At 41.8% G+C, this 16,083-nt stretch overlaps 1 protein-coding gene across 3 annotated transcripts in view; it reads right to left on the bottom strand.

Annotated features, from left to right (window-relative positions):
* raph1a (Ras association (RalGDS/AF-6) and pleckstrin homology domains 1a) overlaps nucleotides 1–14,929 on the bottom strand; it is a 76,340-nt gene extending 61,411 nt beyond the window's left edge. For 2 of the 3 annotated variants that reach the window (XM_040006275.1, XM_040006274.1), the window contains exon 1: nucleotides 11,721–11,931. The gene's annotated coding sequence lies outside the window, so the exon portion shown is untranslated. Of the gene's footprint in view, nucleotides 1–11,720; nucleotides 11,932–14,916 lie in introns of those variants that run through there. The other variant, XM_040006272.1, reaches the window with a different exon arrangement.
* Between the last annotated feature and the right edge of the window lie 1,154 nt (nucleotides 14,930–16,083).

Here is a 16,083-nt window from a genome sequence, read left to right as displayed (position 1 = left end):
GTCAGAGGTGCTTTAGCATGAAATCATGTCTTTGTTAAAGGTGAAACATCTGCATGTGCACCGCGACGTCTGAGGGGTGGTGTTAATGTCCACTTTAGTCCCGCTCTGAGGTTTCTAACTATGTGACCTTTGTTTTATGAACAATATCTTGGGAGTTTGGGCGACATTTTTTCCTTTTGTTACTGTCGTCAGAGCTCCGGTTGGGTTGATGACGGCCTCAGGAGTGACCCGCTGTAGTCTGGTGACAGCTTTAAGGTTAAAGAACTATTGAGCTGCTTAGGACTGCAGGTCCTAGAGCCTTCCTCGGCTGTCATAGTGGCACATCAAAGGGCTAACATCATACATAATCATATTTGCTTTTTGTTATTTCTCCTCTTTAAAGCAAAGAACTTCATGGCTGAGATCCACATAGTGCTGGGCGATATGGAAAAAATATTTATCACGATATGAATTATTTTATATCACGATAACGATATATATCACGATACACCACCTGACCTGTGGTCATCTGGAAAGTACGCAGTCCGTAAACAGCAGAAGAGGGTGCAGTCTTTGTTAATGAAACGGATGGTTATGCTCATGTAGGGCTGCGTATCTCTGCTCGTCCACAGGTCAGCAGCCAAGGCTTAATGCACGACACTGCAAACATCCTGCTCTACTTTGGCCCGGCATGCGTCATATAAGCGAGGCAACTCGACTTTACCAACTGACCGGGCATAACATACCTCGGATCAAGGACTTTGACGAGGTCACGAAAGCAGTCCTTCTCAACTACATAAACAGGGCCATGGCTTTACAAATGTAATGCGAGACGGCTCCTGTCATTTGTTTATGGCGCTGGGACGTTTTCTCATACGGCGTGCCTCGTGTGAAAGGCTGCTGTATCTTCAGCTGGTATAGTTTTTCTTTTCCCAACTTGCTCCTGTCGTTCCACAGCTTGGTTTAGCTCGGATTTTCTAGATTCTTGAGTATTCTTTTTCGTGGACCTTCTGTAGGTGATAGAAGAGATTTGTTGTGTTGCCATCGGGTGCTGGAATAGTTTTATAGCATAGCTTGCAAATGGGCGTCTTCTGCTCCGTGTTGGTGCTGTTGAACCCAAAATGTTACCAAACCGCAGACGTACCCCCTCTTTTCGGTAAAAGTGCTTCTTCTTCTTGGGCTGCCTGTGTAGCTGTCTCTGCCTGTTGCATGTCCGGGCATGAAACTGCAACCTGTCACACGCCCATCGTTTTGAGTTACCGTAAAGCATGTCGCAAATCCAGGTGCACATAAAGCAGCACCATGTCGCAAAACCACGAGATGGAGTTTCTTTGCGAAAAATATCATTTTTTTATACTTTATTTTCTCTTGCATAAAGTTAAGAGTATTTATAGTGAGAAGACAACACTAATATATTTGCCACAGGCTATTTAACCCTTTAAGACCTACCACAGAACCAAGTCCACCAGAGCTTATCTTTATATTTTTACATGCTGTGGAGCCATTTTTGGGAGCATTTCAAGTTGCTATACATCAATACAACCATTACAGCCAAAATTTTAATAATATGTATGCATTAGTCATAGTAACTACATAAATTGCAAAAAAAAAGTGCAATAAACTACAGAATAATTGAAAATCTTTTTTTTTTTTTTTTACATATATTTCTAGTTAGAGAAATTTAAAAGGCTTATCCCGCAAAACTGTAAATACAAAAAAGTTGCACAAAATAGTTTCCCACCACAGGAAATTTATTTTGAGTGTCTTCATAGTTTTGTTTTTGAGATAAGCTAATATTTATATACTGCAGGAAAAGTGAAAATAAATATTACAATGCAAATTTGCAAAAAAAACCCAAAAAAACTGCATTTGCATCAAAATAAACTATTTCCAGCAGTGCAGTTTGAGTTCTAAGCATTCCAGAAACTATACAGAAAAGCATAAAGTCAAACATAACTTTTAAAAACACCAGTATAGGCTCATAAGGCCCTGAATATTGGAATCTATATCTGGAATATTATGTTTTTGTTGCTGCAAGTGGTTTTTATGCAGTTTTTGCAAAGCTATATGTGGAAGGAAACCGTGACCGAGGACAAGCTGATGGCATAAGATGTAAGTACAACTCCTCCGGTTTCATATGCAAAAACAATTATTGTGCTAGCTTACGCGGTTCCAGTTCTACAGGGATTTAAAAATAGTTACCCAAAACGGAGTGTGCCTGCTCCGACCGGTTTTAAAGGGTTAATGGTATATTTTATTTAATAATTTATAAAATTATGTTAGAAATGATAGAAGACAAATGTCCACACGATATATATCGTCATATCGCCCAGCACTAATCCCACGTTTCCAAACGGTTCAACTTCACCACTTACAGCTGACTGCGGGATATCTCGATACATTCACAGCAGCTCGTGAAGGCAGACAGCGTGGCTGGCTGTTTGATTTTCTACACCAGTGGCAGTGGGACTGAAAACAGCTGAATTCAAAGATTCAGAGGTTTGGTCCAGTGCTTTTTGTCCCTGCAGTGTGTGAATCAAACTTATTACTCCCTTAGTCCAAGGTAAACTGTCTAAACACAAACAGTTCAATGTGCTGGAAAAGTGTCCCTGCTGATGTGCTGTGCTGCTCCGTCACACCCTCTGTCTGTCTCACCCCTGGGATGAGATGGAATTTCCTGAGAGAAGGAGGGATGACTTTTCCATACACTTCGCTAGAGAAGGACAGACATGCAAAAGAAAAACCCCAAAAACATCAGATGGTGACCTAGTTTGACCTCTCTTAGCCTCCAGTGGCAATATACTGACAAACTGCAGTAGAGCAGCTGATACAGATGCCAGAGGAAGCACACGAGGCCAAACGTCGACTCTGTGCTCGTAGGCCTCTGCGCTGCTCGGAAACGCAGATGGGCTAATTCCCATAACAGAGGTCTAAGTGCTGCTGAGCAACTAAGCAGAGCCTCGCACAGTCACTGAAAGCTCTCATCAAAATAATGATTCCAATCAAATGCACGTCCAACTGGATCAAAATGAGAACGCACAGTGGAAGCAGCAACAGATGACCGGAGAGAGCTAAAAGAAACAAACTCGTCGTCTGCGTTATTAATCGAACAGCAACCTGCTCCTTCCATTGTGTCAATACATTAGAGCAGATCCTTCTTTTATTTTGAAGGTGCGAGGGCAAAGGCCTCAAGGCAGCAGAAATAACAGGTTAACTCGATGTGTCCTCGCTTCATGCTGCAAACTTCTATTCATGGTGGAAATTTAATTTCCTCAGAACTGTCAGCGTGCGTCTAATGATGTGGCCGTGTGTTTGGAAAGCCTCGTGAATGAACTAAACTAACGTCATCTTTGTACAAACATGTTTGTTTGTAATGTGTAATTGTCCATGACATCCCAAAGCCATGCTTTGATTGACTTAAGTCTAGTGCCATTTCCTGTTTGTGCTAACGGTGCACAGCCCATCATGCTGTAAATGCATGTTACACAGTGGATACAAGTGTGGAATGGGAACAGCCAATCAAAACATAACTGTTTAGATCAGCTTTGACATCATTCGTCATCAAAACGCATACATTTATCCTCATTACATGTTAAATTATAATCTATGTACCACATCATTTTACAGTTATTATGTGTATTATAGTTTACTGTTGGGCAATTGGTGAAGATGTAAAGCAGGTACGGTGCTGTGCAAAAGTCTTCCCACATTTCTTTCGATTTTTTAGGAAAATGGGAAAAAGGTGCAGTTACTGAAACATGTGCAGACATCCATGGAAATATCAAGTATGAAACAGTTGAGCTTGACAGTCAGTATTTGGTATGACCGCCTTCATTCGTCCATACAGCCTGAACTCTAAGGCAAGCTTTCCAGTTATTGCTTAAATAGTCTTGAGAAATATTTCTCTAAGCTTTTTGAAGGGCGCTCCAACGCTCTTCTTTGGATGTCAGCTGCTTTTTGTTCTGTTAGATTGCAGAGGAGGCCAGGCCATGAATGACACAGCTGCACTTTGGTTTTTCAACCAGGGATGCCACAAACGACTATTTTGATAGTCGACTAATCAGATCATGTAAAACGTACGGCTTATTGCACCAGCAGCATCTGCTCTTATACAACTATCAGCAGAGATGGGCAGTAACGCGTTAATCCGATTACTTTTTTCAGGCAGGGTGACAGAACAATAGTAGCAAGAGTGAAAGGGGAGGTTTATCATCATTTTAAGTGGGGGAACTTGCACAATCGGTGGCTGACTAAATACTTTTTTGCCCCACTGTATATATATATATATACTTAATGCATACTGCAGTAATTATTGATTACTCTTTCCTCTTGTATTTTCTCTAATATTTTGGAAAAAGCCTGTATAAAGCCGGATAAATGAGACATGTGTAATAGATGAGTTTACTGAAGTCAGCCATCCAAGGCAACGGACAGAGCACAAGAGTGGTGAAGAGGAGAGAGCAGGCAGGGTGACAGAACAATAGTAGCAAGAGTGAAAGGGGAGGTTTACCAGATGTTAGTGAGAGCTTTGATGTATGGTTTGGAGATGGGGCATTGACAAAAGAGACAGGATACTGGACTGGAAGTGGCAGAGTTTTCAAGATTTTCACTGGGAGAGTCCAGAATGACAGGATTAGAAATGAGAACATCACAGGTTCAGGTTGAGCAGTTTGGAGAGGCGAGGCTGAGATGGTTTGGACATGTGCAGTTTGAGCACATGACAACCATCTATGTTTAATCCATGTGTGAACCTTAATGAGCTCTGCTTCTTTCAAACTTGCTCCTTTGAATTAAACACATATAAAAAAGCTCTATAACTCAAAAATATTTGCTGTTTCTGTGACTCCGTCTTTCTCTGAGTTGATGATTTATTTGAACTATTGTTCAGATTAACTGAAAATCTCATTTCTATTAAAAATGCTTTTATCATTTTAATATGGCTCATAACATTAAGTACGTAGATAAGAAAAGTAAATATTTTATTTTTAGTTAATAAAGTACGTACTCTATTTCAATCAATGTGAACATTCAGAGGCATCCATGCATGAGCTGATTGTGTGCTGCTTACTGGGTCTGTGGGGCAACAGTCTAAACATGGCTGACGAGGCTCCCGCTCTATGGCCACCTCGTCTGGTGGATTACAGTAACGCCTTACAAGTAACGCGTTACTGTAATCCAATTACTTTTTTCAAGTAACGAGTAAAGTAAGGGATTACTATTGCAAAAACGGTAATTAGATTACCGTGACTTTCCCGTAGGAACGCTGCGTTACTGCGTTACTAAAACCGTTTTTTTTGCAAGAATGTCTCATGACAGTGACGTAAGCGAGTGCGACGTTCGTGACAACAGCTGTGTGCAGATCAACAATGGATCATATATCGAGTGCAGAGAGAGTATGAGCGTGCAGCATTTAAAGCGTGGAAGTACTGACCTTACTTTGAGTTTGATTCCATAAAAAGTGACAAAAACATTAGTGTCCGTTGTGCGTGGGAAGAAAACTTCTTTTTACAGCGAAAAAACCCCTAAACTTCCAAGCAAGCACCGAGTGCGCTACGCCGTAATGGGAAACTCAGAGAAACTTGCGGATTCTTCCACTGACCGCGGCACACCTGCACCAGGGTAAACCTCCGCCTACCCCACTCCTGCTTTACAGGTGAAAATAGAGCAACAGGACCGCTGAGTCTTTGACTTTATTTATTTTCTGCTGTGTTTTACTTGCATCTATTTGAAAGAGTGAGTGTAAACACAAAAAATATTTTATTTTATGTGCTGGAATGTGCAGAAAATAGGTTTAAATGTTAAACTAATTTCTTCCAGTCACAGAATGTTGCAGATAATTAAATGTTTGCTTGATGCTTAAAGTTAAAAGATTAAAACTAATAAAACAAGTTTTAAAAAGAGACCTTTCCATTTGATTACATTTTGTATGATGGATTATGCAGAAAAAGTAGAATTGGGCTGAAAGATCTATCGCTTTATCACCTCTTCAGGTTGTAAATCGTGTTTTTAAAAAGTAACTAAGTAACTAAGTAATTAATTACTTTTGAAAATAAGTAATCAGTAAAGTAACGGGATTACGTTTTTGATGAAGTAATCAGTAATTAGTTACTGATTACTTTTTTCAAGAAACTTGACCAACACTGACTATCATTAGCTTACAGCTTGAAGTGTTTCAGGTCTGTGCTAACTAAAAATAATGAAGATGATAGTTTGCAGATTTGCAGATTGTTTCGGTGGAGTTTAATAAACTCCTTGCTATCTAAAATATAACAGGACACCGGAGTATTTTCTCCACCGTCTCACACTTCTGATAATCAGTTCTCTGCTTGACGTTTATTCAGCTGTGTAAAAACTATAACTTTAATCTCAGCCAAACCGATTTACTCAGGAACAAATAAAATACTGAAAAAAGCCAAACAACAACATTTTTAAGTTATCTAACTGACTTATGTATCATGTTTAACCTGAGTAGCCAAAGGCCGCGGGGGGTTGAAAATGATGTGCGGGGAGTCCGCTGTTCTCGCTGTGCTCTAGTGAGCCTTGAACCCCACTATCGAGCTGGTCGGTAACAGACGTCTCCGAAAACGTCGGAGCGCTCTTGCAAATATGTGATGTCTTGATAAACCGAACAGATATTTGAAGTTTACACGGCTAAGGCCACATTTGGAGGAGTCTTCGAATTTGGACAGTCTTTGTCGTGTCGCTGTAACGTAATCGGCCTACAAATGCGGGCTCAGGAGGATGCGGTTCCTGAATTTGGACACAGCTACGATACCGGACACAGCTTCTTCTTCTTCGGGGTTTGACGGCAGCTGTCATCCTTGTACATGCAGTGCTGCCATCTTCTGTTTCAGTCCATTATTACACTCTTAAATCCTACTACTTATTCCTGTATCTTTCGGGATCTCACAAAGCTTCAAACGACACATCGACTATTAAGTTAGTTGTCGACGATTTTGATAGTAATCATGGCAGCCCTATTTTCAACCCATGTATGTTTTACTGCATTGGCAGCATGTTTGAGATCGTTGGACCTCATTTACTAACATCTGTTGCAGTTTGTACCGGACTGTTTTGTTCTGACCACCATGCGTATTTATTAGTCAATCTGATTCATTCGAACCGACAGTCTAACAGGATCTCCATACAGTTTACATACCATCTGCATTCTGCCCCACACCCATTACTGTAGTGACGCTGGTGTAAAAGAGAGGCCAGCACCTCTAAACCGAACAGTAGAAATAAGTGTCTGAGGTTGTGGTCGTAAATTTTGAAGCCATCCTGATAACCTTCTCCCACCAAGGATGTGGAGATCCAACCTCTTTAGATCCAATTAAAATCAAGACACTTAAAAAGATGCTCTGGAACAGAGTTTAATACACTGAATCATATGAACAGCAGGAAAAATACATACAGACATTTAGCAAGAGAATTACATAGCAGAAAGCAAGCAAAGCCAAACCCCGGGGTGTACAGCCTTAAGCACAGACAGCAGAACAACACAGAGACGGACAGAGAGCATCAGCAGAGGGGAAACGAGTGCTGGGGGTGTCCTCTGGTCCCCTGATATATAGGGATCAGTATCCCCGCCCCCTGCTGCTGAGTAACTTTCCCACCCGTCCAAACACAGCTGCAGGGGTCAGGTACAGGTCAGGGTACGGGCAGCTCTGGCTGAGGGCCCAGCCCAAAGGGACACCCTCAGGTTAACCCTTTGCTTTGCCTTCTGACAATAGGTCACAGCATGGTCAAAGGTCACACATTAATCCTAATTACTAATATATAATCTTATAACTACATAGGTTCTTAAAACACTTCAGTGTAGTTCAAAGTGTGTGTGTGTGTGTGTGTGCGTGCGTGCGTGATTATATCGTTGTATGATATTTTATCGTGATGTGTTCAGGATCTCTGTTACAATGTTACTGTTTTGGTAACATTGTAACACTCAAAGACGTTGAGTGTGTATTGGGGAAGGTTAGTTACCGGAGAACTCTCCCCTTACATTACCTGCCCTGTTACTGTAAAACCTTAATAAACCTCGGTGAAGCAAAATGTCTTGTGCTTAAGACTCTACATGAAAGTTAAAATATATCTGTTCAGTGCACATAGATATATAGTGTATATAGTTACAGGAGGAAGAGGTGGAGTTTTCCAAAGTGTCTCCATTGGAGCATTTTTCATGGATTCAACCACAGAAATGGGAACAAAATCAAGCTAATGACACAACTGCCAAGTCTGGTACATGTAAACACAACACTAACTCATCTCTCTCTAGTTAGGTGTTTTATGCTTGGATGATACATGGGTACAAGGACTGGATTAAAAGGCAGTGCCTGTACTGCCTTGGTGAGCTGAGGTGGGTAAGGCAGCCAATGTCCCAAGAAGCCTGGCAGCTCAACACTGCTTTAAAAGACTACAGGAAATTCTGACTGGTTGGGAGCAAAATATTGAAGAGTGCCTCAACACTTTTGTGCAATGCAATACAATTATCAGTAATATTTGATCAAAATATCTGGGAAATAAAGAACATCACCTTTTCTCCCCCCAGGCTGTACTTGTACCACACATGCGCAGGTTTTCACAGCTGCTTCATTAAGCTGGGCAGACACTGTGCGATTTTTTCACCGACATGCGGTGACACCTTCACGACGGTCGTGAGGATTTCAAACAAGTTTGAAATCCTCCCGACCAAGCGATTGATGATCGGGAGCTGGTCGTGAGGTGTTAATCGCTTGTCGTTGCCCCACGTATACTACACGATGCACGACGCACGATGAAGGGCAAACTCGGGCCGATCACCAAAACGGTCGCACGACTCAAAAATCAGCTCAAAATGGGCCAAAAATCGCAGAGTGTGAGCCCAGCATTAAGTGCTTTATGCAACATGCTCCTTGCACCAAATCAGCGAAGCCTGTTCATGTTCTGGTTTGCCAAGAAAAGCAACCAGTATACTTATTAGCAGTGATGATTACTCAACAATATATTATTGTTTATAATGTTTATGCGCTTGGTAATTAGGTGAGTTTAACTGCAATGGTTAGCCAAATGATGTTCACGATATTTAAACAATTTAAACATGTAATCCACACCTTGCCAGCAATAAGCAGCAACTGGTACTGCATCAATGCTAAAACCATCAAAAATGGTGTCACGCTGTTTAAAAAGGCGCCAGGCGACTAAATCAGCATGTTAGTGAGGGCACAGTGGACAGTGTAGTCCAGGGGCTGGTCACACATAGCTGGGGAAGCCTTGAGTGGAATTAGGGCATCTGAGATTTTTATACTCCAGTTCACTCTCAGCACCACCCGGAGACACGGGATCCTGCCCCACTTTGCCGCACGCGAGCGCGTTATCGAGGCGGGACTTCTCAAAAGTGCCAGAACAATTAGACTGGAGCTCTGACGAGCCCAGTTACAGACGTTTACGCCTTTACGAGTGGTTTTAAGAACATTTGGTTGAAATGAGGCATCACACATTTGAATGAGAAACGTTTAAAGCTGTTAGTGTGGCGAAATCATTCTGAATACTTTATATATCATCACCAGTGGACGCGATTAACTCCTCAGTTAAAGAAGAGTTTGTGATCACAGTCTCATTCCCACAAAATCAGTTGTAAGTACAACTTCATGTTGCACTACATCAGTACACTTACATCAGGCTTCTGTGACTGAACACACTACACTGCTCCTGCATCTTCAGTCACACATTGGTACAAAGTGTGTGCCACAGCCCTTCCTTTTACTACAATGGTGAGTGAATGAAGCTTAGATCTTGTAGCTGTGGAGAGACTTGATGATAAAAACGTGTGCAGCTGTAGCAACAGGTCCACGGAGACACGAGCAGGAAAAACAACATGAGTCTTGTATGGAGATGCTGGAGCATCTGACCAGCAAAAACCAACATGCTTCGACACGGACCCTCTGAAACGCAAGGAGGAAGCCTGTCGAAGAACCTCAGAGACGAGCACGGCAAGTGAACGCGTCAGGATGTTCATACCTGAAATCTTCCCAGCAAAGCTCCTGGAACTATTTCCCATGTGGAGCTGCAGGTTTGCCCTTCTAGCTGTTTGCCTGTTCGGTCTGGTTTGCACTCAGGAGTTTAAGATTAACTATAACCACGTTAATCAGAGAAACTGCTCCATATTCTGCTCTCTCTCATAGACTGTATATAAAAGACAGACATGAGTAACCATTGGATACTTCAAAAGGAAGATCTTTCGTCATTGCCATCTCACTACTTTTTGAAGTGGTCATGATAAACAGACTGGTTCTTATACAGCGCTTTCTACTCTACCTGAGCACTCAGAGCACTTCATACAACACGCATTCAGCCATGCACACCAGCATGGAACATACAATTCAAATAGTAATACCAGCATGTGATAAAAAGTACTGATGATATTCTTCTTGGTTATAAAAAGAACAATGAACTAATCACAATAACTGTGGTTTGGCAGAAATATTGTGTAAGTGCCTGCATATTATATTAAAAAATAAGATAATTTTGTGTAATTTTAGCGTTATTATTAACATGGCCTGTTGGGAGCTGTATCAAATCAGCGCCTGCTAAGCCACACCTCTAATGGCTGTAACACAACTAAACCACGCCCCCATATTTAGTGTTAATAATATGGCTGGCTGTGTAGGAAAGGCTTCCAAAAGGTCGGTTGTTGACATGTGAATCTGTGTGTTGTACAGTCGTGGGTTCAGCTAACCGCCCTGCTAGCATTTCCTAATACCACTGCACATCTCTATGGACTCAAAAACAAACAACACTGCACACACCGTAACCACCAACACTGAGGCATCCAAAACCAATGGATGACATCAAAGAAATATAATGCTTATAAATATATTGTATATATATACAGTGGAATCACGTCATTTAAACACCTGACAGCTTACAGCAACACACATAAAAAATGGCTGACCACCACTTCTAACCCTGCTGGGTCCGTCAGTGTAGACGGACAGGAGTGTGAGCAGGAGGACAGACAGAGAGGAAGTTAGACCCTGACGGTGCACGGGAGGAGGACAGACAGACAGATGGCAGGCCTGCATGTCTAATGATGCTGCATTTGGAAGGACTTTTAAAGAAGCCTCGGGGCGAGCCTTCGTCAGTCTGCTTATTACACAAAACATCACGAAAATGGAAACTGATGCTCAAATCACATCAATGCGCGTAATATGTGGATGCGATTTAACCGGACAGCAGTGAGTTGTGAGGCAGCTGCGGGGGACACGCCCATATCTGTGTAACGCTATATGAAGGCCACGCCTAGCTCGCGTCAGCCCGGCATGCCTGGCCTCGGAGCTACGCCGATATTCCGCCTGGAAAGGCGATGCAAGCCGGCTGCTGTTCCCTGGCGACCCTGCGCTTACAGGCCGGGAGTGTGTGCGCAGCAGGCCCCGGCGCAGTGTGACACTACGAGCAGCGAGCCCGTGTGTGCACATGCAGACACCCCAGTGCCTTTTTTCTGTCACCCCCCCCCCCCCCCCCCCCTCACATCCTTCTCCTTTCTTTGCACACATGCAGCTTCTAACGGAATTAATTAGCTCCTATTGCAGCGGATGTTAACGAATGGAAATCGTGATGCATTTGTCACAAAACGAAAAAGCTCCGGTGTTTCAGCAGCCAGGAGAAGCCGCTTTAGTGCTTGATCCACAAAGGTTACCGAGAGAGAAAAAGGGTGAATGCGGTGTGATAAAGATGCGTTTAGGTGAGCGAGGAATCGGGCTACTTACTGTGCGGATCCAGGGAGGAAAAACCGCAGGCAGCAGCGGGAGACGGGACCGAGGAGTCCGCCGGGAGCTTCTGCGGTGTCACGGTGGACACTTCGCCGGGATTCTTGCCGGTTTTCACCGACTGCCCTTTTCCCAGATAGCCCAGATTCCACTGATTTCCCTTGCTGCCACACTGAATCCCAACACCGCTGCTGATACTGGAGGCTGGCACTCGGAGCACTTCCGGCGTGACTTTCACAATAAAACTAGAAAGATGAGCCCTTTTTATTATTATTATTATTATTATTATTATTATTATTTAATAACTGACAATAAATAATGATAACATATTTATGTCCTGTTTACATTATAATGATAACTTTGTGGTAGCGGGCTACTCTCTTGTATTTTAATTGTAGCTCATTTGCCTTAGGAAAAAAAAGCATTATTATTAGTACTGACATTTGAGAATGCCACTTCTCATGTTTATTTGGCTAGGCTACACAATATTAAACACTTTTAGGTTCTATTTTTTATTTATCTCAATTTAGATTGGATTTTTTTTTTTTTTTTTTGTCATTGTACAAGTTAAACTGAGGGAAATAATCCAGTTCCAGACTCCACACAGACCAGTGTATATTACATAAAAAAATGAAGTTTTTGTTTTTTCTCTGTATATCAAATTTTAGATTTAAGGATTGAGAATAAAGTGCATATAAGAACCATACAAATAGGAATTAAGCTTTTACTGTGAAGCCGAAAACGCCTCACTTCCGGTATTCTGCAGTTTGACTTGACGCTACACCGGATCCCAAAAAAACTTGTGGGAGCGCGTATCCTCACCCTGCGCGTTCCCGGTGGCTCATTTCCTGTCCTGCCCAACCCTTAAATCAGCCTTAACCAATCGGTGCTGATGAGTTCATTCTATTCTATTCTATTCTCATGTCATCTGTTTGAAAAGTTTATAATATAATATAATATAATATAATATAATATAATATAATGGGCCAATATGTACCACACACACACAAAATAGGCACCTGGTCCGATTTAAGAAGCTTTTTACATCCAAGTGTGACCACGTGGTCAGACTTGGATACATCACTGTGTGCATGTGTGCACGCAGTGATGTATGCACATCCACACAAGCTTCATATTTTAATTTACTAAAAGGAGACCCCGACAGGATCAAATAATAATAATATGTTATTTTCTGGTATGTCTGGTAGCTCATATTAACACAACCCAACAATTATTATTATTATTATTATTTTAAAGGGTCTAACACCTAGCACACTTTTAAAATCAATCATTATATGTACAAAAGAAAAAATATTATGCTTTCTTCAAAGCACGGTCTGCAGGAGGTACGTCAGTTAGCGGAAAACAATCATGGCTCTCTCCATAGGACAAATATGTAGAACTGAAATGAGTTTCCAGAGAGCTCCCTCTAGTGTCAGACTGTCAGACTGCGCTGACTCGTCATTCTGCGCAGCAAAATTCAAAGATCTGTGTGAAAGCAAAGAAAGGCCAGGAGTGCAGAGGGTGCTGTAACACCTGTATCACAGTGTTCAAACACACTCTACTCTTCCTTTTGACATTTCTCTGTCAATGTGTGACAGAAAGTTATTAGTTACTGTTTTTTCTGTTTGTACTGCCAAGCATCATCATCATAGTCAAACATGGTGCATTTTTCACAATGGACTATCAGCTAAGTCCCATCAGGAGCCAATATGAAAATATTACTAGTATTATTATTATTTTCTAGCTACCAGCTTGCTACAAAGAGCACAACATTCTCCATGTGTCAAATCATAGTTATGGTCCACGAGACAATGGGAGAGACTCGCACACCTGTCCCTTATGAACGCCCTCACACATGACTTGAACGTTAAATGGGCTGATTGCTTTTCTTTTCTCCCCGAGCGCACAGAGCACTTTATACAACAGGCCGCATGTTTTCCTGTGCTTAAGAGGATTCTTGCCCATTGATATTTGCATATTTGGCATGCAAACTGGAGCAGCCAGGGATCAACCCACCAGTCTTCCAGTCAGTGGATGACCCACTCTACCTCCTGAGCTTCAGCCAGGTCCAACCAGTGGACAGTGAAAATGTCCTCATTGCGCCTCACGAAGAAACCTGTGAACACAAAGTCACATCTGACTATTATCATCACTGCACCCAGATAAAGGTGCTGCCCAGCTGGTGAACATTAGAACTGGTTGGACACGACTATGCTGTGATTTCGAGCTGGGTAAAAGATGCTAAATTAGCTTCTCTCTCTCTCTCTCTCTCTCACACACACACACACACACACACACACACACACACACACACACACACACACACACACACACACACACACACAACCGAGTTTAACAATGTAGCAGCTGTATTTCATTTTCTTTGCACTCACAGAAAAAAACTTTGTCTAATCCCAAGAATCCACCTGTCAGTGTTACAATAATGGAATTAAACCATTTTAAATGGGAGAGCTGATGGCTTCAATAAGACAGTTGATTTTTTTTTTTTTTTTTTACAGCAGAACACTTGGGCCTGCTGCAGAGAGGAAGGAAGAGGAGGAGGTACAAGCTGCAGCTCTAAGCCACAGACTTGCATGCTGTGTTTGGCACTAACTAGTTGAAGAGAGCCATTGCTATAAATCTCTGATGGGGTTAACTTTTTTATTGTTGCTCAAACTTTAGAGCTCAACCCTGCACTTGTGGGGTGCAAAGAGACTGCATGCCAAATAAGAACACCAATTTTCCAAAGCCAACAAAGAGCCGCAGATTAGACAAACAGAGACAAGCAGGCAGTGGAACTTTAACCTGGTGGTGCGCTGAGCGGGAGCGGGACGTCCCCTGCTGGCTTCCTCTGTTGACTTATAATAGAAAGACAATGGAAAAAGCAATCAAAGATTTCCACCCACTTATTACATATATGTATATTTTTTAAATGTGCATTACGTATCTCAGTACTTTGACGAGCTTTCCAACTCACAGCCCACGCTGCTAATTTGAAATGTCGGGACATTTTATTTTCATCCCCTTGCACAAAGCTGTGAGCTCGTCATTGGAGGAACAAGGGAAGGTTAATGGCTGCACATGTACACACAGTGTGTGTGTGTGTGTGTTCAACCCGTCTATGAAGATGCATATTTTAAATATCAACTCAACACATGAGATGGAAGCATAACCACATTATTAACCTTTCCACAGAGCAGACGTCTTCCTCCCCACACCTGCGGGTAGTGCTTGCTCATAGGGATCAACAACAAAGCATGTTGAAGTGACTCTTGCTGTAAACTGGCACAGTGTGAATTTATGTGGCTGAACTGAATCCACATTACTTAAACATTTATGTAAATTCTGAAAAACTGAATGTTTTAACATTGCGTGTTAATTCTTCACGAGGCAACTTTGTTACACTCTTACAGACATGCCCTGTATGTTAGTACATGTACTAACATACAGGGCAACTACTCACCAAATGGATTTCACTGTTGTGGATATAACGTCTTAACTGGTTCATTGTTAATTATAAACGGACTTATCCTTTACTTGTATTTATTAGAAATATTACAGGGAGTGCAGAATTATTAGGCAAGTTGTATTTTTGAGGAATAATTTTATTATTGAACAACAACCATGTTTTCAATGAACCCAAAAAACTAATTAACATCAAAGCTGAATGTTTTTGGAAGTAGTTTTTAGTTTGTTTTTAGTTTTAGCTATTTTAGGGGGATATCTGTGTGTGCAGGTGACTATTACTGTGCATAATTATTAGGCAACTTAACAAAAAACAAATATATACCCATTTCAATTATTTATTTTTACCAGTGAAACCAATATAACATCTCCACATTCACAAATATACATTTCTGACATTCAAAAACAAAACAAAAACAAATCAGTGACCAATATAGCCACCTTTCTTTGCAAGGACACTCAAAAGCCTGCCATCCATGGATTCTGTCAGTGTTTTGATCTGTTCACCATCAACATTGCGTGCAGCAGCAACCACAGCCTCCCAGACACTGTTCAGAGAGGTGTACTGTTTTCCCTCCTTGTAAATCTCACATTTGATGATGGACCACAGGTTCTCAATGGGGTTCAGATCAGGTGAACAAGGAGGCCATGTCATTAGTTTTTCTTCTTTTATACCCTTTCTTGCCAGCCACGCTGTGGAGTACTTGGACGCGTGTGATGGAGCATTGTCCTGCATGAAAATCATGTTTTTCTTGAAGGATGCAGACTTCTTCCTGTACCACTGCTTGAAGAAGGTGTCTTCCAGAAACTGGCAGTAGGACTGGGAGTTGAGCTTGACTCCATCCTCAACCCGAAAAGGCCCCACAAGCTCATCTTTGATGATACCAGCCCAAAC

This window comes from Simochromis diagramma, unplaced genomic scaffold (assembly GCF_900408965.1).
Source record: "Simochromis diagramma unplaced genomic scaffold, fSimDia1.1 OVJJ01000511.1, whole genome shotgun sequence".
NCBI lineage: Eukaryota > Metazoa > Chordata > Actinopteri > Cichliformes > Cichlidae > Simochromis > Simochromis diagramma.
Note: the sequence above shows the minus strand (reverse complement) of the source record. Positions and strands in the feature narration are given on the sequence as shown.